Source organism: Delphinus delphis, chromosome 9 (genome assembly GCF_949987515.2).
Source record: "Delphinus delphis chromosome 9, mDelDel1.2, whole genome shotgun sequence".
NCBI classification, from domain to species: Eukaryota; Metazoa; Chordata; class Mammalia; order Artiodactyla; family Delphinidae; genus Delphinus; species Delphinus delphis.
In genome coordinates, this window is record NC_082691.1 from 17,595,158 (window position 1) to 17,617,826 (window position 22,669).

The window sequence follows — 22,669 nt, forward strand, 5'->3', positions numbered from 1 at the left end:
TTGTGGCTGGGAAGTAATGCTCAAACTCTTTGGAAAGCTGAGATGGGTGATCATGCACCAGCTGGGGGGAAGAAGGCCCTGGCTCAGCCTCTTTCAAAATCTCTGCTAATATTTGAAACATGTCAAAAATCCTAGTGTTCACTCATTGCCCCCATAATTCCAGTTTGGCTTTGAATGCAGCCATTTTATCTGCCAACTTGAACACAGTGGTGGTTCTCTCCTGAAGTGACGGATTGAGTTTGTTGAGCAGGTTGAATATGTCACACAAGTAAGCAAGTTTTGTGACCCCATTCTGTGGCACTGAAATGTGCTGCCAGGGGTGACTGTTTTTCTAAAAGAAATCTCTGGAGTGGCTCTCATAACTCAAAAACTCTGGCCAGTGATCTACCTTTAGAAGCCATCTCACTTCTGTGTATAAGAGAAGACGTGTGTGCTCTGTGTCCATCTCCTCACAGAGCTGCACAAACAGACGTGAGTTAAGGGCATGTACTTTAATGTGGCTGATAATTTTAATCACATCCTGCAAAACGTTAAGTTCAGGTGACATTTTTTGGCTAGCCAGCATTTCCCTATGGATGACACAGTGTGTAGACTCACATTCAGAAGCAACCTCTTTGACCCAAGTAGTGAAACCAGAAAGCCATCCAGTCATGGCAGCCGCTCTGTCTGTGCATATATCAACACAAAATGACCAATTCACTTTTCCTGATATGTAATCATTCAAAGACTTGAAGAGTTCTGCAGCTATTGTGTTGGTTGTCAACAAAAGTGCACATAACATAACCTCATGCACATCCTCCTGAAAGACATAACGCACAAAAACAAGCATTGTTGCCTTGTTGTCAACACCAGCAGACTCGTCAACCTGGATTGCATACCATGGTGACTCATTAATCCTCTCTAACAATTGTGCCTCAGTATCGTTTGCTATTTCATCAATTCGTCTAGTTATGGTACTAGCCAAAAGAGGAACACGTGCCACGTTTTGAACTGCAGCCTCTCCTAAAAGTTCATGACAGATGTCCTTAGCAGCAGGCAGGCTCAACTCTTCACAAATGGTAAAGGGCTTTTTCTTAAAGATTTATTTATTTATTATTTATTTAGTTAGTTTATTTTTGGCTGCGTCGGGTCTTAGTCGCGGCACGCAGGATCTTCATTGAGGTACGCGGGATCTTTCATTGCAGCGCGCCGGCTCTTTGTTGCAGTGCACAGGTTTCTCTCTAGTTGTGGCGTGCAGGTTTTCTATTCTCTAGCTGTGGCGCGCAGGCTCCAGGGCGTGTGGGCTCTGTAGTTTGCGGCACATAGGCTCTCTAGTTGAGGCGCGCAAGCTCAGTACTTGCAGTGTGCGGGCTTAGTTGCCCTGCAGCATATGGGATCTCAGTTCCCCGACCAGGGATCGAACCCGTGTCCCCTGCATTGTAAGGTGGATTCTTTACCACTGGACCGCCAGGGAAGCCCAGTAAAGGGCTTCTTCTTAGAGTCTTCTGCTGTCTCATCATTGGGTTTTTCCCCCCTTTCAAAAAAGCTCTCCAGCGACATTTGTTTTTTCCTCATTTTGGCTAGGGTTAGCTTGTGGGCTTACCCACACTGTGACTGAGAGAAGTGCACAGTGCAGGAAAGAGGTGCGGACAGAAGTGGTAAATAAAATAATGGGCAGGCCATGCGCAGACTGAAATAAGTGTCAGTTTCTGACTTAAAGCCTGCCACCACATGCAGTTGTACAATTGAAGTACATCAACTCACTTGCCACTGTAAAGCCTGCCACCAGATGCAGCTTAATTGTCACTTTCCACTCACTGGTAGAGTTTTGATATGAGTCTGCAAGCAGTTGATTTATTACGGTCTCTGTGTAGTCAAACCTCTCTGTTAATGATAATCTGTATTTGCAGCCACTCCCCAGAGCTAGCATCACTGTGTCAGCTCCACTACAGGTCATCAGGCATTAGATTCTCATAAGGAGCGCACAGCCTAGATCCCTCACATGCGCAGTTCACAGCAGGGTTTGCGCTCCTATGAGAACCTGATGCTGCCACTGATCTGACAGGAGGCGGAGCTCAGGTGGCAATGTGAGCGATGGGGAGCGGCTGTAAGTACAGATGAAGCTTCGCTCACTCACCCACCGCTCACCTCCTGCTGTGTGGCCCGGTTCCTAACAGGCCACAGACCGGTTCCGGTCCGTGGCCTGGGACTGGGGACCCCAGCTATAATAGATGTTTTAGTATTTTAATCTTTGCTATTTCTGGGTCAGTTTTTGTCAATTGACCTTTCTTCTTGTTATGGGTTTTATTTTTATGCTTCTTTTCATGCTTGGTAATTTTTGATTTTATACTGGAAAGGTGTGTTTTGTGTTCAGGGGTCTGGATTTTAGAAAATTTCCTTGAAATGGTGTTGGACTTTATTCTTGTTCACAGTTAAGTTACTTGAAATTAGTCTGATCTTTTTGAGGATTGGTTTTAAATATTTATTTATTTATTTAGCTGCATTGGGTCTTAGTCGCGGCTTTCAGGATCTTTGCGGCATGTGGGATCTTTGCTGCAGCATGAGGGACCTTTTGTTGCGGTGTGCGGGCTTCTCTCTAGTTGTGGTGCATAGGCTCAGTAGTTGCAGCACGTGGGCTCTCTAGTTGTGGCACGCGGGCTTAGTTGCCCCCTGGCATGTGGGATCTTAGTTTCCTGACAAGGGATCGAACTCACGTCCCCTGCATTGGAAGGAGGATTCTTAACCACTGGACCACCAGGGAAGTCCCCAAGGATTGGTTTTAAATCTTTGTTAGTGCAGGTTCAGAGCATCCTTTAGCCTAGCGGTAGTTTAGCCATGTTTACTACTAGGTCTTTCCACTATGAGCTCTGTGCATTGTTTCAGTGTTTCTTTCCTTGTGTTTCCTCTTACACATGCACAAATTGGCACTTAGCCAGAGACTTGAGGCCATCTTTCTGCACATCTCCCCAGCCTCTCCTTCCTGGCCAGTTCTCTGCCCATAGACTCTAGCTCCTTTTGGCTTTCCTGAAATCTGATCTGTTTCCACACTTCAGAGAGACTGTCATGTTCTGTTTGCCTTTGCTCTGCTTCAGCTAGAAAATTGTCTTCCGGCAGTAAATTGGGATAGTTGTTAAGCTCATTTTCTTTATTTTCTTTCTCCTGTGCTATTTTTCAGTATCTGTTGTCTGAAAATTTTATTTCATGTATTTTGTTCAGTTTTCTAGTTGTTTAAGATGGGAGGGTAAATTCTGCCCTATTATTCCATCATTGTTAGAAGTAGAAATTGCCTTCATTAAAAAAAATTGAATTATAAGTCACATACTATAAAATTCACCACTTTAAAGTACACGTTTAAGTGTTGACTGAGTGGTTTTTACTATATTCACAGGGTTGTGCAATCATCACTGCTGTCTAATGCCAAAACATTTTCATTACTCCAGAAAGAAACCTTAGGCTCAGTAGTAATCACTCCTCCTACCCCCTTACCCCTTGCCCCTCCCCAGCTTTCTAATCTGCTGTCTGTCTGTGGATTTGCCTATGCTGGATATTTCATATAAATGCGTCATACATTGTGTGGCATTATTTTGTCTGGCTTCTTTCACTTACCATAATGTTTTCAAGGTTTATCCATGTTGTAGCATGTGTCAGTACTTCATTCCTTTTTATGACCAAATAATATTCCATTGTACGGATATACCACATTTTTGTTTATCCATTTATTTTGCTTGCCTATCAGTTGATAGATACTTGTTTCCGCTTACTGGCTATTATAAATAAAAACTGTTACAAACATTTGTGTACAAGTTTTTGTGTGACGTGTTTTTTTCGGTTATCTTGGGTATATACCTGAGAATATATATGCTAGGTCATATGCTAACTCTCTTTAACATTTTGATGTATCGAATCAATATATGAACACCTTAAACTTAAACAATGTTCTATGTCAATTATATTTCAGCAGAGCTGGAAAAAACTTTTTGAGGAGTGCCAAACTGTTTTCCAAAGCAGCTGTACCATTTTACATTCCTATCAGCTATATATGAGGGTTTCAATTTCTTTCTCACCAAGACTTGTTTTCTTTTTAATATAGCCATCCTATTGGTTATGAAGTACTATCTCGTTGTTTTGATATGAATTTCCCCAATGACTAATGATACTGAGCATCTTTTATTGTGCCTATCGGCCATTTGTATATATTCTCTGGAGAAATGTCTATTCATATCTTTTGCTCATTTTTAAAATGAATTATTTGTCTATTCCCTCTCTCCCTCCCTTCCTTTCTATACTTGGCATATTGTGTTCTGGCTTCCAATTTAGTTGTTGAGAAGCTGTCATTCTGACCTGGTCTTTTGAAGGTAATCTGCAGGTTTCCTCTGGTTTCTTTTTTAAAAATTATTTATTTACTTATTTTAACATCTTTATTGGAGTATAATTGCTTTACATTGTTGTGTTAGTTGCTGCTGTATAACAAAGTGAATCAGCTATACATATACATAATATCCCTATATCCCCTCCCTCTTACATCTCCCTCCCACCCTTGCTATCCCACCCCTGTAGGTGGTCACAAAGCACGAGCTGATCACCCTGTGCTATGTGGCTGCTTCCCACTAGCTATCTATTTTACATTTGGTAGTGTATATATGTCAATGCCACTCTCTTACTTCGTCTCAGCTTATGCTTCCCCCTCACTGTGTTCTCATGTCCATTCTCTATGTCTGCATCTTTATTCCTGTACTGCCCCTAGGTTCTTCAAAACCATTTTTTTTCCTTTTTTTAGATTCCATATATATGTGTTAGCATATGATATTTGTTTTTCTCTTTGATTTCCTTCAGTTTCAGAATGGTTTCTTTTTATTCATTTCATGTGCAATTTGTTTTTCTTCTTCCATCTGTGAGTTTATCTCTTTCATCATTTCTGAGCCGTGCTTTCTTCAAGTATGTATCATTCTCTCTCTCCTTTGTCTTCGATTCTGATTAAATGTATGCTCAACTTTCTTTATCATCTAAGTCACTTACCCTCTTTTCCTTACTTTACATTTTTTTTCCTTTCCTTGCTGTTCTCTGGAGTTTTTTCTGATTGGTTATCTACTTCATTAATTTATTCCTGACCACTTCCTGTGGTTAAAATAGTCGATTATTATTTTGCTAAGTTTTGGTTATTGTATGTTTTATTTTTAGAAGTTCTATGTTTCTTTTCCTAAAGTGCTATATGACCTATTTCTTGTTCCCTGATTTTGATTTCTTTGAATATATTCTGCTGAAGTATTCTGTTGCCTTACTCTGGTAGGTATAGTATTTGTAGTCTTTGTGGGTATGTTTATCTTGGTGGTGCTTGCTGGTTCTGTCTAATGGAGTCCAGTTTTCCTGGGTGCCTTGTTATTTTTTGCTGTGTGTTGGACATTTTATTTGAAAAGTTATTTTTTAGAATATTTGAGTCCTTCAGAGAGGATTTGTTTTGTTTTTCTATGGCAGCAGAAATCGTTACCAGTCCAAGAACAACATTAAATTAATCAATTTTAACTCTCCTCCTCCACTTTGTCTCAGAGGCTATCAAAATGTAGGATCTAATTTTCCAGGACTAGCAAGTGATCTCAGATTACAAGTGGATTTGCTTCCTTTCTCTTGGGGTTCACTGTGCTTTACTCTTGGCTTGGTGTTTGTATCCATACTATCATTTCTTTGATGCTTTTGAGACATTTTTACATTTTATACAACAGTTTTAGTTCTTAATGGTAAGTTAAAAATATAGTCTGCCATTATTTTATTATTATTAATTAATTAATTAATTTTTTGTCTGCGTTGGGTCTTCATTGCTGCGTATGGGCTTTCTCTAGTTGTGGCAAGCGGGGGCTACTCTTCATTGCAGTGTGTGGGCATCTCATTGCGGTGGCTTCTCTTGTTGTGGAGCACGGGCTCCAGGCGCGCGGGCCTCAGTAGTTGTGGCATGCAGGCTCAGTAGTTGGGGCTCGTGGGCTCTACAGCACAGGCTCAGTAGTTGTGGCGCATGGGCCCAGTTGCTCCGTTACATGTGGGATCCTCCCGGACTGAGGCTCAAACCCATGTCACCTGCATTGGCGGGCGGGTCCTTAACCACTGCACCACCAGGGAAGTCCTAGTCTGCCATTATTAAAAATAAGAAACTTACGTGTCTTCTCTTTTTTATAAAATAAACATCAGATTATTTTTTTCCCCTGATAAAATTATTCAGTACTTCCTTAACACAAAAGAGAATGAAGTCTTAAGTCCTAAATGTGGCATGTAAGTCCCTTCATGTTATTGCCTCTACTTGCTTTTTATCAACTTTACCTTTTGTCATTCTAAAAAAATTTATTATGGATACTAATCACACTGAACTACTTACTGTTCCTAAGTGTGCTGGAGATTCTCACATTCATTCCTTTGCACATTTTTTTCCCTGACTCAGAATGTTCTAGTCACTCAGCAGATTCTAGTCAACTCGTCTGTGAAGTCCTCTTCTGCCCTTCTGACAGAGCAGAATATTTACTTAATTTACTTTATTTTATTTTTTTGGTCGCAGTGTGCAGCATGTGGGATCTTAGTTCCCCGACCATGGGTCAAACACGCGCCTCCTGCATGGGAAGCGTGGAGTTTTAACCACTGGACTGCCCGGGAAGTCCCAGAATGTTTATTTTTTAATTTTTTCATTTCTTTAATATCCTGTAGATGTTTCCATTATAATACTTTCTACATAATTTTTCCCTTCCTCATACTCTCCTATAAGACTAAGCTCCTTGAAGGCTATGATAATATTTTAATATTTGAATGTCTAGCCTTAGCGTAGTGTTATGTACCATATTAAATGCTTAAGAAATGAGTTAAATAATTTGTTCCTTGGTCTGTGCCTTAGTTGTAATGTTTTTAAAAAATATGTAGCATATGTGACTCAACATATATAATACTAAAAAATTTTAATGGACTTATAAATATCTCCTATAACAATCTGAGAAATATAGCATGTGAGAAGAGTTTGAATGTCAGTCTTTTTCAGAAGGATGAGAGATACGGGTTATTTCAGAGATAACCACTTAAGGGTATGTGGGGCAGTGAGGATACATAGAAACCTGTCTTAACAGTCAAAGAGGTATCGTGGGACAGTGGAATATGGCTTGGCCTACAATAATATCCTAACAATCACCCGTTCCTATAACTCAGGTCCTGCATCTCTGTCTGCTACTTTTTCTTACTGCCACTATGGATTAACCCTCATTCTCCTTTTCACTTGCTCCTTGTTTCACTCTTGGCTTTTTTGTCTCAAGGCTTCTGCTCTATCCTATACACCCACTTTCCTAAAGAGAACAGTGTCTGTTTGTAACAGTTTTGGGCAGTTCTTGCACGAGACAGTGTGATAGGTCACTGGTGATAGACTTTGTGGCATAGCATTGAGCTGGCATTGTTTCTCTGATCTAGTCAGCTGTGGCTAAGGTCACAAGGTCATATGACCTGAAATACCATGAACCACATATAAGGAGCTGCCCAAGCTACTTTCCTGAAGAAAGGGTGTGGGCACTGCAAGTCCTGCTCAGAGCGTTAGAGCTAATGTTTTACTTTTATGCTGAAATATACATTAAAACATTACTTCCATAGTTAAGTTGGGATTTAAATATTGCTTTTGAGATTAACTTTTTCATTTTGTACTAAAAATCATGGCCTTAAGTTAACTGGAATTCTTTTTTTTTTATACTGTATTTTGACTTTTTTTTGCCATCTAATTATTCCCTTTATTTATTTTATTTTTTACATCTTTATTGGAGTATAATTGCTTTACAATGGTGTGTTAGTTTCGGCTTTATAACAAAGTGAATCAGTTACACATATACATATGTTCCCATATCTCTTCCCTCTTGCATCTCCCTCCCTCCCACCCTCCCTATCCCACCCCTCTAGGTGGTCACAAAGCACCAAGCTGATCTCCCTGTGCCATGCGGCTGCTTCCCACTAGCTACCTATTTTATGTTTGGTAGTGTATATATGTCCATGCCACTCTCTCGCTTTGTCACAGCTTACCCTACCCCCTCCCCATATCCTCAAGTCCATTCTCTAGTAGGTCTGTGTCTTTATTCCTGTGTTACCCCTAGGTTCTTCATGACATTTTTTTTTCTTAAATTCTGTATATATGTGTTAGCATACGGTATTTGTCTTTCTCTTTCTGACTTACTTCACTCTGTATGACAGACTCTAGGTCCATCCACCTCATTACAAATAGCTCAATTTCCTTTCTTTTTATGGCTGAGTAATATTCCATTGTATATATGTGCCATATCTTCTTTATCCATTCATCCGATGATGGACACTTAGGTTGTTTCCATGTCCTGGCTATTGTAAATAGAGCTGCAATGAACATTTTGGTACATGACTCTTTTTGAATTATGGTTTTCTCAGGATATATGCCCAGTAGTGGGATTGCTGGGTCATATGGTAGTTCTATTTGTAGTTTTTTAAGGAACCTCCATACTCTTCTCCATAGTGGCTGTACCAATTCACATTCCCACCAGCAGTGCAAGAGTGTTCCCTTTTCTCCACACCCTCTCCAGCATTTATTGTTTCTAGATTTTTTGATGATGGCCATTCTGACTGGTGTGAGATGATATCTCATTGTAGTTTTGATTTGCATTTCTCTAATGATTAATGATGTTGAGGATTCTTTCGTGTGTTTGTTGGCAGTCTGTATATCTTCTTTGGAGAAATGTCTATTTAGGTCTTCTGCCCATTTTTGGATTGGGTTGTTTGTTTTTTTTGTTATTGAGCTGCATGAGCTGCTTATAAATTTTGGAGATTAATCCTTTGTCAGTTGCTTCATTTGCAAATATTTTCTCCCATTCTGAGGGTTGTCTATTGATCTTGTTTATGGTTTCCTTTGCTGTGCAAAAACTTTTACATTTCATTAGGTCCCATTTGTTTATTTTTATTTCCATTTCTCTAGGAGGTGGGTCAAAAAGGATCTTGCTGTGATTTATGTCAGAGTGTTCTGCCTATGCTTTCCTCTAAGAGTTAGATAGTTTCTGGCCTTACATTTAGGTCTTTAATCCATTTTGAGCTTATTTTTGTGTATGGTGTTAGGGAGTGATCTAATCTCATAATTTTACATGTACCTGTCCAGTTTTCCCAACACCACTTATTGAAGAGGCTGTCCTTTCTCCACTGTACACTCCTGCCTCCTTTATCAAAGACAAGGTGACCATATGTGCGTGGGTTTATCTCTGGGTTTTCTATCCTGTTCCATTGATCTGTATTTCTGTTTTTGTACCAATACCATACTGTCTTGATTACTGTAGCTTTGTAGTATAGTCTGAAGTCAGGGAGCCTGATTCCTCCAGCTCCGTTTTTCGTTCTCAAGATTGCTTTGGCTATTCGGGGTCTTTTGTGTTTCCATACAAATTGTGAAATTTTTTGTTCTAGTTCTGTGAAAAATGCCATTGGTAGTTTGATAGGGATTGCATTGAATCTGTAGATTGCTTTGGGTAGTAGAGTCATTTTCACATTGTTGATTCTTCCAATCCAAGAACATGGTATATCTCTCCATCTATTTGTATCATCTTTAATTTCTTTCATCAGTGTCTTGAAATTTTCTGCATACAGGTCTTTTGTCTCCTTAGGTAGGTTTATTCCTGGGTATTTTATTCTTTTTGTTGCAGTGGTAAATGGGAGTGTTTTCTTGATTTCACTTTCAGATTTTTCATCATTAGTGTATAGGAATGCCAGAGATTTCTGTGCATTAAGTTTGTATCCTGCAACTTTACCAAATTCATTGATTAGCTCTAGTAGTTTTCTAGTAGCATCTTTAGGATTCTTTATATATAGTATTATGTCATCTGCAAACAGTGACAGCTTTACTTTTTCTTTTCGGATTTGGATTCCCTTTATTTCCTTTTCTTCTCTGATTGCTGTGGCTAAAACTTCCAAAACTATGTTGTGTAAGAGTGGTGCGAGTGGACAACCTTGTCTTGTTCCTGATCTTAGCGGAAATGCTTTCAGTTTTTCACCATTGAGAATGATGTTTCCTGTGGGTTTGTCATATATGGCCTTTATTATGTTGAGAAAAGTTCCCTCTGTGCCTACTTTCTGCAGGGTTTTTATCATAAATGGGTGTTGAATTTTGTTGAAAGCTTTCTCTGCATCTATTGAGATGATCATTTGGTTTTTCTCCTTCAGTTTGTTAATATGGTTTATCACACTGATTGATTTGCGTGTATTGAAGAATCCTTGCATTCCTGGATTAAACCCCACTTGATCATGGTGTATGATCCTTTTAATGTGCTGTTGGATTCTGTTTGCTAGTATTTTGTTGAGGATTTTTGCATCTATGTTCATCAGTGATACTGGCCTGTAGTTTTCTTTCTTTGTGACATCCTTGTCTGGTTTTGGTGTCAAGGTGATGGTGGCCTCGTAGAATGAGTTTGGGAGTGTTCCTCCCTCTGCTATATTTTGGAAGAGTTTGAGAAGGATGGGTGTTAGCTCTTCTCTAAATGTTTGATAGAATTCGCCTGTGAAGCCATCTGGTCCTGGGCTTTTGTTTGTTGGAAGATTTTTAATCACAGTTTCAATTTCAGTGCTTGTGATTGGTCTGTTCATATTTTCTATTTCTTCCTGATTCAGTCTTGGCAGGTTGTGCATTTCTAAGAATTTGTCCATTTCTTCCAGGTTGTCCATTTTATTGGCATAGAGTTGCTTGTAGTAATCTCTCATGATCTTTTGTATTTCTGCAATGTCAGTTGTTACTTCTTTTTCATTTCTAATTCTATTGATTTGAGTCTTCTCCCTTTTTTTCTTGATGAGTCTGGCTAGTGGTTTATCAATTTTGTTTATCTTCTCAAAGAACCAGCTTTTAGTTTTATTGATCTTTGCTATTGTTTCCTTCATTTCTTTTTCATTTATTTCTGATCTGATTTTTATGATTTCTTTCCTTCTGCTAACTTTGGGGTTTTTTTGTTCTTCTTTCTCTAATTGCTTTAGGTGCAAGTTTAGGTTGTTTATTCGAGATGTTTCCTGTTTCTTAAGGTAGGATTGTATTGCTCTAAACTTCCCTCTTAGAACTGCTTTTGCTGCATCCCATAGGTTTTGGGTTGTCATGTCTCCATTGTTATTTGTTTCTAGGTATTTTTTAATTTCCTCTTTGATTTCTTCAGTGATCACTTCGTTATTAAGTAGTGTATTGTTTAGCCTCCATGTGTTTGTATTTTTTACAGATCTTTTCCTGTAATTGATATCTAGTCTCATAGTGTTGTGGTTGGAAAAGATACTTGATACAATTTCAGTATTCTTAAATTTACCAAGGCTTGGTTTGTGACCCAAGATATGATCTATCCTGGAGAATGTTCCATGAGCACTTGAGAAGAATGTGTATTCTGTTGTTTTTGGATCGAATGTCCTGTAAATACCAATTAAGTCCATCTTGTTTAATGTATCATTTAAAGCGTGTGTTTCCTTATTTATTTTCATTTTGTATGATCTGTTCATTGGTGAAAGTGGGGTGTTAAAGTCCCCTACTATGAATGTGTTTCTGTCGATTTCCCCTTTTATGGCTGTTAGTATTTGCCTTATGTATTGAGGTGCTCCTATGTTGGGTGCATAAATATTTACAATTGTTATATCTTCTTCTTGGATCGATCCCTTGATCATTATGTAGTGTCCTTCTTTGTCTCTTCTAATAGTCTTTAGTTAAAAATCTATTTTGTCTGGTATGAGAATTGCCACTCCAGCTTTCTTTTGGTTTCCATTTGCATGGAATATCTTTTTCCATCCCTTTACTTTCAGTCTGTATGTGTCCCTAGGTCTGAAGTGGGTCTCTTGTAGACAGCATATATATGGGTCTTGTTTTTGTATCCATTCAGCCAATCTGTGTCTTTTGGTGGGAGCATTTAGTCCATTTACATTTAAGGTAATTATCAATATGTATGTTCCTATTCCCATTTTCTTAATTGTTTTGGGTCCGTTATTGTAGGTGTTTTCCTTCTCTTGTGTTTCTTGCCTAGAGAAGTTCCTTTAGCATTTGTTATAAAGCTGGTTTGGTGGTGCTGAACACTCTCAGCTTTTGCTTGTCTGTAAAGGTTTTAATTTCTCCATCAAATCTGAATGAGATCCTTGCTGGGTAGAGTAATCTTGGTTGCAGGTTTTTCTCCTTCATCACTTTAAATATGTCCTGCTTGTCCCTTCTGGCTTTCAGAGTTTCTGCTGAAAGATCAGCTGTTAACCTTATGGGGATTCCCTTGTGTGTTATTTGTTGTTGTTCCCTTGCTGCTTTTAATATGTTTTCTTTGTATTTAATTTTTGACAGTTTGATTAATATGTGTCTTGGCGTATTTCTCCTTGGATTTTTCCTGTATGGGACTCTGTGCTTCCTGGACTTGATTAACTATTTCCTTTCTCATATTAGGGATCTTTTCAACTATAATCTCTTCAATTATTTTCTCAGTCCCTTTCTTTTTCTCTTCTTCTTCTAGAACCCCTATAATTAAAATGTTGGTGCATTTAATGTTGTCCCAGAGGTCTCTGAGACTGTCCTCAGTTCTTTTCATTCTTTTTTCTTTATTCTGCTCTGCAGTAGTTATTTGCACTATTTTATCTTCCAGGTCACTTATCCATTCTTCTGCCTCAGTTATTCTGCTATTGATCCCATCTAGAGTATTTTTAATTTCATTTATTGTGTTGTTCATCGTTGCTTGTTTCATCTCTAGTTCTTCTAGGTCCTTGTTAAATGTTTCTTGCATTTTGTCTATTTCCAGGATTTTGGATCATCTTTACTATCATTATTCTGAATTCTTTTTCAGGTAGACTGCCTATTTCCTCTTCATTTGTTAGGTCTGGTGGGTTTTTATATTGCTCCTTCATCTGTGGTGTGTTTTTCTGTCTCCTCATTTTGCTTATCTTACTGTGTTTGGGGTCTCCTTTTTGCTGGCTGCAAGTTCGTAGTTCCCGTTGTTTTTGGTGTCTGTCCCCAGTGGCTAAAGTTGGTTCAGTGGGTTGTGTAGGCTTCCTGGTGGAGGAGACTAGTGCCTGTGTTCTGGTGGATGAGGCTGGATCTTGTCTTTCTGGTGGGCAGGTCCACGTCTGGTTGTGTCTTTTGGGGTGTCTGTGGACTTATTATGATTTTAGGCAGCCTCTCTGCTAATGTGTGGGTTTGTGTTCCTGTCTTGCTAATTTTTTGGCATAGGATGTCCAGCACTGTAGCTTGCTGGTTGTTGAGTGAAGCTGGTTGCTGGTATTGAGGTGGAGATCTCTGGGAGATTTTCACTGTTTGATATTATGTGGAGCTGGAAGGTCTCTTGTGTACCAGTGTCCTGAAGTTGGCTCTCCCACCTCAGAGGCACAGCACTGACTCCTGGCTGCAGCATCAAGAGCCTTTCATCCACACGGCTCAGAATAAAAGGGAGAAAACGTTGAAAGAAAGAAAGAAGAAAGGAAGGAAGGAAGGAAGGAATTCAGGAAGGAAGCAAGCAGGGAGGGAGGGAGGAAGGAAGGAAGGCGGGAAGGAAGGAACGAAAGAACATAAAATAAAGTAAGATAAGTAAAATAAAGTTATTAAAATAAAAAATAATTAAGAAAAAAAAGAAAACGGACAGGTAGAACCCTAGGACAAATGGCGGAAGCAAAGCTATACAGACAGAATCTCACACAGAAGCATACGTACATACACACTCACTAAAAGGAAAAGGGGAAAATCATAAATCTTGCTCTCAAAGTCTGCCTCCTCAATTTGGGATAGTTCGTTGTCTATTCATGTATTTCACAGATGCAGGGTACATTAAGTTGATTGTGGAATTTTTTTTTTTTTTTTTGCGGTACACGGGCCTCTCACTGTTGTGGCCTCTCCCATTGCGGAGCACAGACTCCGGATGCGCAGGCTCAGCGGCCACAGCTCACGGGCCTAACTGCTCCGCGGCATGTGAGATCTTCCCGGACTGGGGCATGAACCCGTGTCCCCTGCATCGGCAGGTGGACTCTCAACCACTGCGCCACCAAGGAAGCACGTTTGTGGAGCTTTAATCCGCTGCTTCTGAGGCAGCTGGGAGAGATTTCCCTTTCTCTTCTTTGTTCTCACAGCTCCAGGGGCTCAGCTTTGGATTTGGCCCCACCTCTGCATGTAGGTCGCTGGAGGGCCTTTGTTCTTCGCTCAGATAGGACGGGGTTAAAGGAGCAGCTGCTTAGGGCACTCTGGCTCACTCAGGACGGGGGAGGGAGGGGTACGGAGTGTGGGGCGAGCCTGCGATGGCAGAGGCCGGCGTGACGTTGCACCAGCCTGAGGCGCACCGTGCGTTCTCCCGGGGAAGTTGTCCCTGGATCCCGGGACCCTGGCAGTGGTGGGCTGCACAGGCTCCCCGGAAGATGGGTGTGGATAGTGACCTGTGCTGGCACACAGGCTTCTTGGTGGCGGCAGCAGCAGCCTTAGCGTCTCATGCCCGTCTCCAGGGTCTGCGCTTTTAGCCCCGGCTTGCGCCCGTTTCTGGAGCTCCTTTAAGCAGCGCTCTTAATCCCCTCTCCTCGCGCACCAGGAAACAAAGAGGGAAGAAAAAGTTTCTTGCCTCTTTGGCACGTCCAGACTTTTCCCAGACACCCTCCCCGCTAGCCGTGGTGCACAAGTCCCCTGCAGGCTGTGTTCACGCCGCCAACCCCAGTCCTCTCCTGGCGCTCCGACTGAAGCCCGAGCCTCAGCTCCCAGCCCCGCCTGCCCCGGCGGGTGAGCAGGCAAGCACCGATCCTCTGTGCAGGAATCTCTCCGCTTTGCACTCTGCACCCCTGTTGCTGTGCTCTCCTCCGCGGCTCCGAAGCTTTCCCCATCTGCCACCCACAGTCTCTGCCCGCGAAGGGGCTTCCTAGTGTGTGGAAACCTTTCCTCCTTAACAGCTCCCTCCCACTGGTGCAGGTACCGTCCCTATCCTTTGCTCTTTGTTTATTCTTTTTTCTTTTGCCCTACCCAGGTACGTGGGGACTTTCTTGCTTTTTGGGATGTCTGAGGTCTTATGCCAGCGTTTAGTAGGTGTTCTGTAGGAGTTGTTCAACGTGTAGATGTATTTCTGGTGTATCTGTGGGGAGGAAGGTGATCTCCGTGTCTTACTCTTCCGCCATCTTCCCCTCGTCCCCCCCAGTATTTTGACTTTTATTTATTTTTATTATTATTATTTTTTAAATTAATTAATTTATTTTTGGCTGTGTTGGGTCTTCGTTTCTGTGCGAGGGCTTTCTCAAGTTGCGGCAAGCAGGGGCCACTCTTCATCGCGGTGCGCAGGCCTCTCACTGTCGCGGCCTCTCGTTGCAGAGCACAAGCTCCAGACGCGCAAGCTCAGTAGTTGTGACTCATGGGCCCAGTTGCTCTGCGGCATGTGGGATCTTCCCGGACCAGGGCTCGAACCCATGTCCCCTTCATTGGCAGGCAGATTCTCAACCACTGCATCACCAGGGAAGCCCCTGGCATTGTTTTTCTTACGAAAGAATACACTAATATGTAAGGATGGTATTAACTAAGAAAAGTGATTATGCTGCTTATATCTTCTTTACAGACTTCTCTCTAATAAAATGAAATTTTATAAACATTTTGGTCTTTTGGACATACATGGAAATTAACTTTTAGTTTAGTAAACTCTAAAATATTTTTGTATATGAAGACATAGGACTGTTACAGAACTGTTCAGGAGTATTAGTATTCATGTGCTTCACACGATGTTTTGATTATAGATTATTGCTTAATTTTAAGCAATAAATTAAAATTTAATTTGTTAAATTAAACATTTAAGTTCATTTCTTTGCGTTCAACTCCATATCTTAAACATGTCAGAATCATGCACTTCTTTTTTTCGCCTTTGTTTACTACAATCTTTTGACAGTAAGTTTTAAGAATCTTATTTATTTTTACCACCTAGCTAGGTATGTATTCAAGATAAAATTTTTTTTCATGTGTATTTGGGACTTTAAAATGTATGGAAAATTTCAAGAATTCTAATTCAATAATTATGTTTAGAAGTTACATATCTCATCACGTTTATGCGTGAGTAAACTGAGGTTCTAAGAGTTGCTTGCTGAAGTTCATATAGCCATTATGCAGCAGTGTTAAGATAAAACAATTTCTTTCTCTAAATTTAGTATTCTGTGCTTTTGATTCGTAAAAAAGTAGAAGATACAGTTTCTGTTTTTCAGAAACTTGCTTGTAGGTAGAAAAATTAAAATCAAATCTAGGTTGATGAAGCACAGATGAAAGCACTGGACTAGGAGTTATGAGACCTGACTTCACTCTTCATCCCTCTAGCTGCATGGTCATGAACAAACTTTAGTTATCTTTTTTTCCGGCTTTGAGATATAATTGACATATTACGTGTACATTTAAGATGTATAATGTGATAATTTGGTACATGTATATACTGTGAAATGATTACCACAGTGAGGTTAGTAACACATATTTCACTTTACATAATTACCATTTTTATTGTCGCGGTCATGGTGGTTTAGTATCTTTTTACAGTGAAAGTTTGGACTGGATAATAATAAATATTTATTATTATTGTTAAATATTATTAATTTTAGCCCTAATATTAGCCCTAATTTTCTATACTCTTATTGTAAAAAAATATTACACTACTGTATAGGTGCAACTAGGTTGAATAACTTTGGTCAAATTATTATAAAGGAAGGGAGAGAAAAGAAAAAGAAAAATGTCGAGGTACAGTTTGATATCTTTATTTCCAGCATTTAATTTTTTCCTGAATTGACTCATATGCAGTCTTACCTTTAGGAAGGAAGTTCATCTTAGAAATTTGTTGCCATTCAAACTGCTTTGAAGTCTAAGGGCTCTTTGGAAGTTTATTTATGTTTTAACCATTTTTATTCTGTTCACTTTGACTAGACATTTCCATTTTAAACTTTGGGGAAACTTTAATGTTTCTGTTTAATTTTTTTATTCTTTGAGATCTTCATTTAAATGCATGTTGTATAAGAAAGCAAGAAAGAAATAACTATGAAGTTGTTTTTGCCTTGAACGTAAAATCCCTATGATTGTACCCTCAATTAGAAGAAAGTACTTCTACATTTAATTTCTTTTGCTTTTTATCCCCATTTCACTCTCTTTGCAGAAAGCCTTTTCTTTCTTTGAGCAGAAGCTTCTGACTTCATCTATATACATGAATACAGGAGTTGAATTTAATTATCACCCCAAGAATCATCTCTATCTTAGCTCTTTTTAGTAACATTGTTTGCTTATGAACTGCCTCAGAGTTTTTCAGAAAGAAATTTTTAAGAGCTTATTATCCCTTACATAGAATATTTAAATTTTTTTAACTTCAACATTATATAAGAAAATGAGTTTTTAAACTTTCAAATCTTATGAGTTTTTAACACTTCTAATCATGTTTTCAAAAATATAACAGCTTTATTGAGGTATAATTCACATATGTACATATAAGTTTTTTTATCTTTAATTTTTTGCATTTTTTGTCATTTCACTTTTTAATTTTTTAAGTCACACATGTATTAACTTTTCAATTTGAAGTGTTTTTTTTGAATTTTATTTTATTTATTGTACAGCAGCAGGTCCTTATTAGTTATCCATTTTATACACATCGGTGTATACATGTCAATCCCAATCTTCCAATACATCACACCACCACCCCACCCCCTGCCATGTTTCCCCCTTGGTGTCCATACGTTTGTTCTCTACATCTGTGTCTCAACTTATGCCCTGCAAACCAGTTCATCTGTACCATTTTCTAGGTTCCACGTATATGCGTTAATATATGATATTTGTTTTGTTTTTATCTTTCTGACTTACTTCACTCTGTATGACAGTGTCTCGATCCATCCACGTCTCAACAAATGACCGAATTTCGTTCCTTTTTATGGCTGAGTAATATCCCATTGTATATATGTACCACGTCTTCTTTATCCATTCATCTGTTGATGGGCATTTAGGTTGCTTCCATGACCTGACTATTGTAAATAGTGCTGCAGTGAACATTGGGGTGCATGTGTCTTTTTGAATTATGGTTTTCTCTGGGTATATGCCCAGTAGTGGGTTTGCTGGGTCGTATGGTAGTTCTGTTTTTAGTTTTTTTTTTTTTTTTTTTTTTTGCAGTACGTGGGCCTCTCACTGTTGTGGCCTCTCCCGTTGCGGAGCACAGGCTCCGGACGCGTAAGCTCAGTGGCCATGGCTCACGGGCCCAGCTGCTCCGCGGCATGTGGGATCTTCCCGGACCGGGGCACGAACCCGTGTCCCCTGCATCGGCAGGCGGACTCTCAACCACTGTGCCACTAGAGAAGGCCTGTTTTTAGTTTTTAAAGGAACCTCCATACTGTTCTCCATAGTGGCTGTGTCAATTTACATTCCCACCAACAGTGCAAGAGGGTTCCCTTTTTTCCACACCCTCTCCAGCATTTGTTGTTTGCAGATTTTCTGGTGATGCCGATTCTGACTGGTGTGAGGTGATACCTCATTGTAGTTTTGATTTGCATTTCTCTGATAATTAGTGATGTTGAGCAGCTTTTCATGTGCTTCTTGGCCATCTGTATGTCTTCGTTGCATAAATGTCTATTTAACTCTTCTGCCCATTTTTGGATTGGGTTGTTTGTTTTTTTAATATTGAGCTGCATGAGATGTTTATATATTTTGGAGATTAATCCTTTGTTGATTCATTAGCAAATATTTTCTCCCATTCTGAGCGTTGTCCTTTGGTCTTGTTTATGGTTTCCTTTGCTGGGCAAAAGCTTTTAAGTTTCATTAGGTCCCATTTGTTTATTTTTGTTTTTATTTCCATTACTCTAGGAGGTGGATCAAAAAAGATCTTGCTGTGATTTATGTCAAAGAGTGTTCTTCCTATGTTTTCCTCTAAAAGTTTTATAGTGTCTGGCCTTACATTTAGGTCTTTAATCCGTTTTGAGTTTATTTTTGTGTATGGTGTTAGGGAATGTTCTAATTTCATTCTTTTATATGTAGCTGTCCAGTTTTCCCAGCACCACGTATTGAAGAGACTGTCTTTTCTCCATTGTATATCCTTGCCTCCTTTGTCATAGACTAGTTGACCATAGGTGCGTGGGTTTATCTCTGGGCTTTCTATCTTGTTCCATTGATCTATATTTCTGTTTTTGTGCCAGTACCATATTGTCTTGATGACTGTAGCTTTGTAGTGTAGTCTGAAGTCAGGGAGTCTGATTCCTCCAGCTCTACTTTTTTCCCTCAAGACTGCTTTGGCTATTCGGGGTCTTTTGTGTCTCCATACAAATTTTAAGGTTTTTTTTTGCTCTAGTCCTGTAAAAAATGCCATTGATAGGTTGATAGGGATTGCATTGAATCTGTAGATTGCTTTGGATAGTATAGTGATTTTCACAATATTGATTCTTCCAATCCAAGAACATGGTATATCTCTCCATCTGTTGGTATCATCTTTAACTTATTTCATCAGTGTCTTATAGTTTTCTGCACACAGGTCTCTTGTCTCCCTCTGTAGGTTTATTCCTAGGTATTTTATTCTTTTTGTTGCAGTGGTAAATGGGAGTGTTTCCTTAATTTCTCTTTCAGACTTTTCAGCATTAGTGTATAGGAATGCATGAGATTTCTGTGCATTAATTTTGTATCCTGCAACTTCACCAGATTCATTGATTAGCTCCAGTAATTTTCTGGTGGCATCTTTAGGATTCTCCATGTATAGTATCATGTCATCTGCAAACAGTGACAGTTTTACTTCTTCTTTTTGGATTTGGATTCCTTTTATTTCTTTTTCTTCTCTGATTGCCATGGCTCGGACTTCCAAAACTGTGTTGAATACTAGTGGTGAGAGTGGACATCCTTGTCTTGTTCCTGATCTTAGAAGAAATGCTTTTAGTTTTTCACCATTGAGAATGATGTTTGCTGTGGGTTTGTCGTATATGGCCTTTATTATGTTGAGGTAGGTTCCCTCTATGCCCACTTTCTGGAGAGTGTTTATCATAAATGAGTGTTGAATTTTGTCAAAGCTTTTTCTGCATCTATTGAGATGATCATATGGTTTTTCTTCTTCAGTTTGTTAGTATGGTGTATCACATTGATTGATTTGCCTATATTGAAGAATCCTTGCATCCCTGGGATAAATCCACTTGATCATGGTGTATGATTCTTTTAATGTGTTGTTGGATTCTATTTGCTAATATTTTGTTGAGGATTTTTGCATCTATATTCATCAGTGATATTGGTGTGTAATTTTCTTTTTTTGTAGTATCTTTGTCTGGTTTTGGTATGAGGGTGATGGTGGCCTCATAGAATGAGTTTGGGAGTGTTCCTTCCTCTGCAATTTTTTGGAAGAGTTTGAGAAGGATGGGTGTTAGCTCTTCTCTAAATGTTTGATAGAATTCACCTGTGAAGCCATCTGGTCCTGGACTTTTGTTTGCTGGAAGATTTTTAATCACAGTTTCATTTTCCTTACTTGTGATTGGTCTGTTCATATTTTCTATTTCTTCCTGGTTCAGTCTTGGAAGGTTATACCTTCCTAAGCGTTTGTCCATTTCTTCCATGTTGTCCATTTTATTGGCATAGAGTTGCTTGTAGTAGTCTCTTAGGATGCTTTGTATTTTTGTGGTGTCTGTTGTAACTTCTCCTTTTTCATTTCTAATTTTATTGATTTGAGTCCTCTCCCTCTTTTTCTTGATGAGTCTGGCTAACGGTTTATCAATTTTGTTTATCTTCTCAAAGAACCAGGTTTTAGTTTTATTGATCTTTGCTATTGTTTTCTTTGTTTCTATTTCATTTATTCCTGCTCTGATCTTTATGATTTCTTTCCTTCAGCTCGCTTTGGGTTTTGTTTGTTCTTCTTTCTCTAGTTCCTTTAGGTGTAAGGTTAGATTGTTTATTTGAGATTTTTGTTGTTCCTTGAGGTCGGCTTGTATAGCTGTAAACTTCCCTCTTAGAACTGCTTTTGCTGCATCCCATAGGTTTTGGATCATTGTGTTTTAATTGTCATTTATCTCTAGGTATTTTTTGATTTTCTCTTTGATTTCTTCAGTGACCTCTTGGTTATTTAGTAACGTATTTTTTAGCCTCATGTGTTTGTTTTTTTTATGTTTTTTCCCCTGTAATTGATTTCTAATCTCATAGCATTGTGGTTAGACAAGATGCTTGATATGATTTCAGTTTTCTTAAATTTACTGAGGCTTGATTTGTGACCCATGATGTGATCTATCCTAGAGAATGTTCCATGCACACTTGAGCAGAAAGTGTAATCTGCTGTTTTGTTTGGAATGTCCTATAAATATAAATTAAATCTATCTGTTCTATTGTGTCATTTAAAGCTTGTGTTTCCTTATTAATTTTCTGTCTGCATGATCTGTCCATTGGTGTAAGTGAGGTGTTAAGGTCCCCTACTATTACTGTGTTACTGTCGATTTCCTCTTTTATAGCTGTTAGCAGTTGCCTTATGTATTGAGGTACTAGTATGTTGGGTGCATATATATTTATAATTGTTATATCTTCTTCTTGGATTGATCCGTTGGTCATTATGTAGTGTCCTTCCTTGTCTTTTGTGACATTCTTTATTTTAAAGTCTGTTTTATCTCATAGAGTACTGCTATTCCAGCTTTCTTTTGATTTCCATTTGCAAGGAATATCTTTTACCCTCCCCTCACTTTCAGTCTGTACGTGTCCCTAGGTCTGAAGTGGGTCTCTTGTAGATAGCATATATATGGGTCTTGTTTTTGTATCCATTCAACAAGCCTGTGTCTTTTGGTTGGAGCATTTAATCCATTCACGTTTAAGGTAATTATTGATATGTATGTTCCTATTACCATTTTTTTAATTGTTTGGGGTTTGTTTTTGTAGATCCTTTTCTTCTCTTGTGTTTCCCACTTAGAAAAGTTCCTTTAGCATTTTTTGTAGAGCTGGTTTGGTGGTGCTGAATTCTCTTAGCTTTTGCTCGTCTGTAAAGCTTTTGATTTCTCCATCATATCTGAATGAGATCCTTGCTGGGTAGAGTAATCTTGGTTGGAGGTTCTTCCCTTTCATCACTTTAAGTATATCATGCCACTCCCTTCTGGCTTGTAGAGTTTCTGCTGAGAAATCAGCTGTTAACCTTATGGGAGTTCCCTTGTATGTTATTTGTTGTTTTTCTCTTGCTGCTTTCAATAATTTTTCTTTGTCTTTAATTTTTGCCAATTTGATTACTATGTGTCTTGGCGTGTTTCTCCTGTATGGGACTCTCTGTGTTTCCTGGACTTGGGTGGCTATTTCCTTTCCCATGTTTGGGAAGTTTTTGACTATAATCTCTTCAAATATTTTCTCGGGTCTTTTCTCTCTCTCTTCTCCTTCTGGGTCCCCTATAATGCGAATGTTGTTGCATTTAATGTTGTCCCAGAGATCTCTAAGGCTGTCTTCATTTCTTTGCATTCTTTTTTCTTTATTCTGTTCTGCAGCAGTTAATTCCACCATTCTATCTTACAGGTCACTTATCTGTTCTTCTGCCTCAGTTATTCTGCTATTGATTCCTTCTAGTGTAGTTTTCATTTCAGTTATTGTATTGTTCATCTCTGTTTGTTTGTTTTTTAATTCTTCTAGGTCTTTGTTAAACATTTCTTGCATCTTCTCGACCTTGCCTCCATTCTTTTCCCGAGGTCCTGGATCATCTTCACTATCATTATTCTGAATTCTTTCTCTGGAAGGTTGCCTATCTCCACTTCATTAGGTGTTTTTCTGGGGTTTTATCTTGTTCCTTCATCTGGTACATAGCCCTCT

The 22,669-nt window shown here is 39.0% G+C and overlaps 1 protein-coding gene across 2 annotated transcripts in view; it reads left to right on the plus strand.

The window, feature by feature from the left end:
- The window catches only part of COG5 (component of oligomeric golgi complex 5), a 283,839-nt gene that overhangs the window by 15,026 nt on the left and 246,144 nt on the right, over positions 1-22,669 (plus strand). The window lies entirely within an intron of this gene.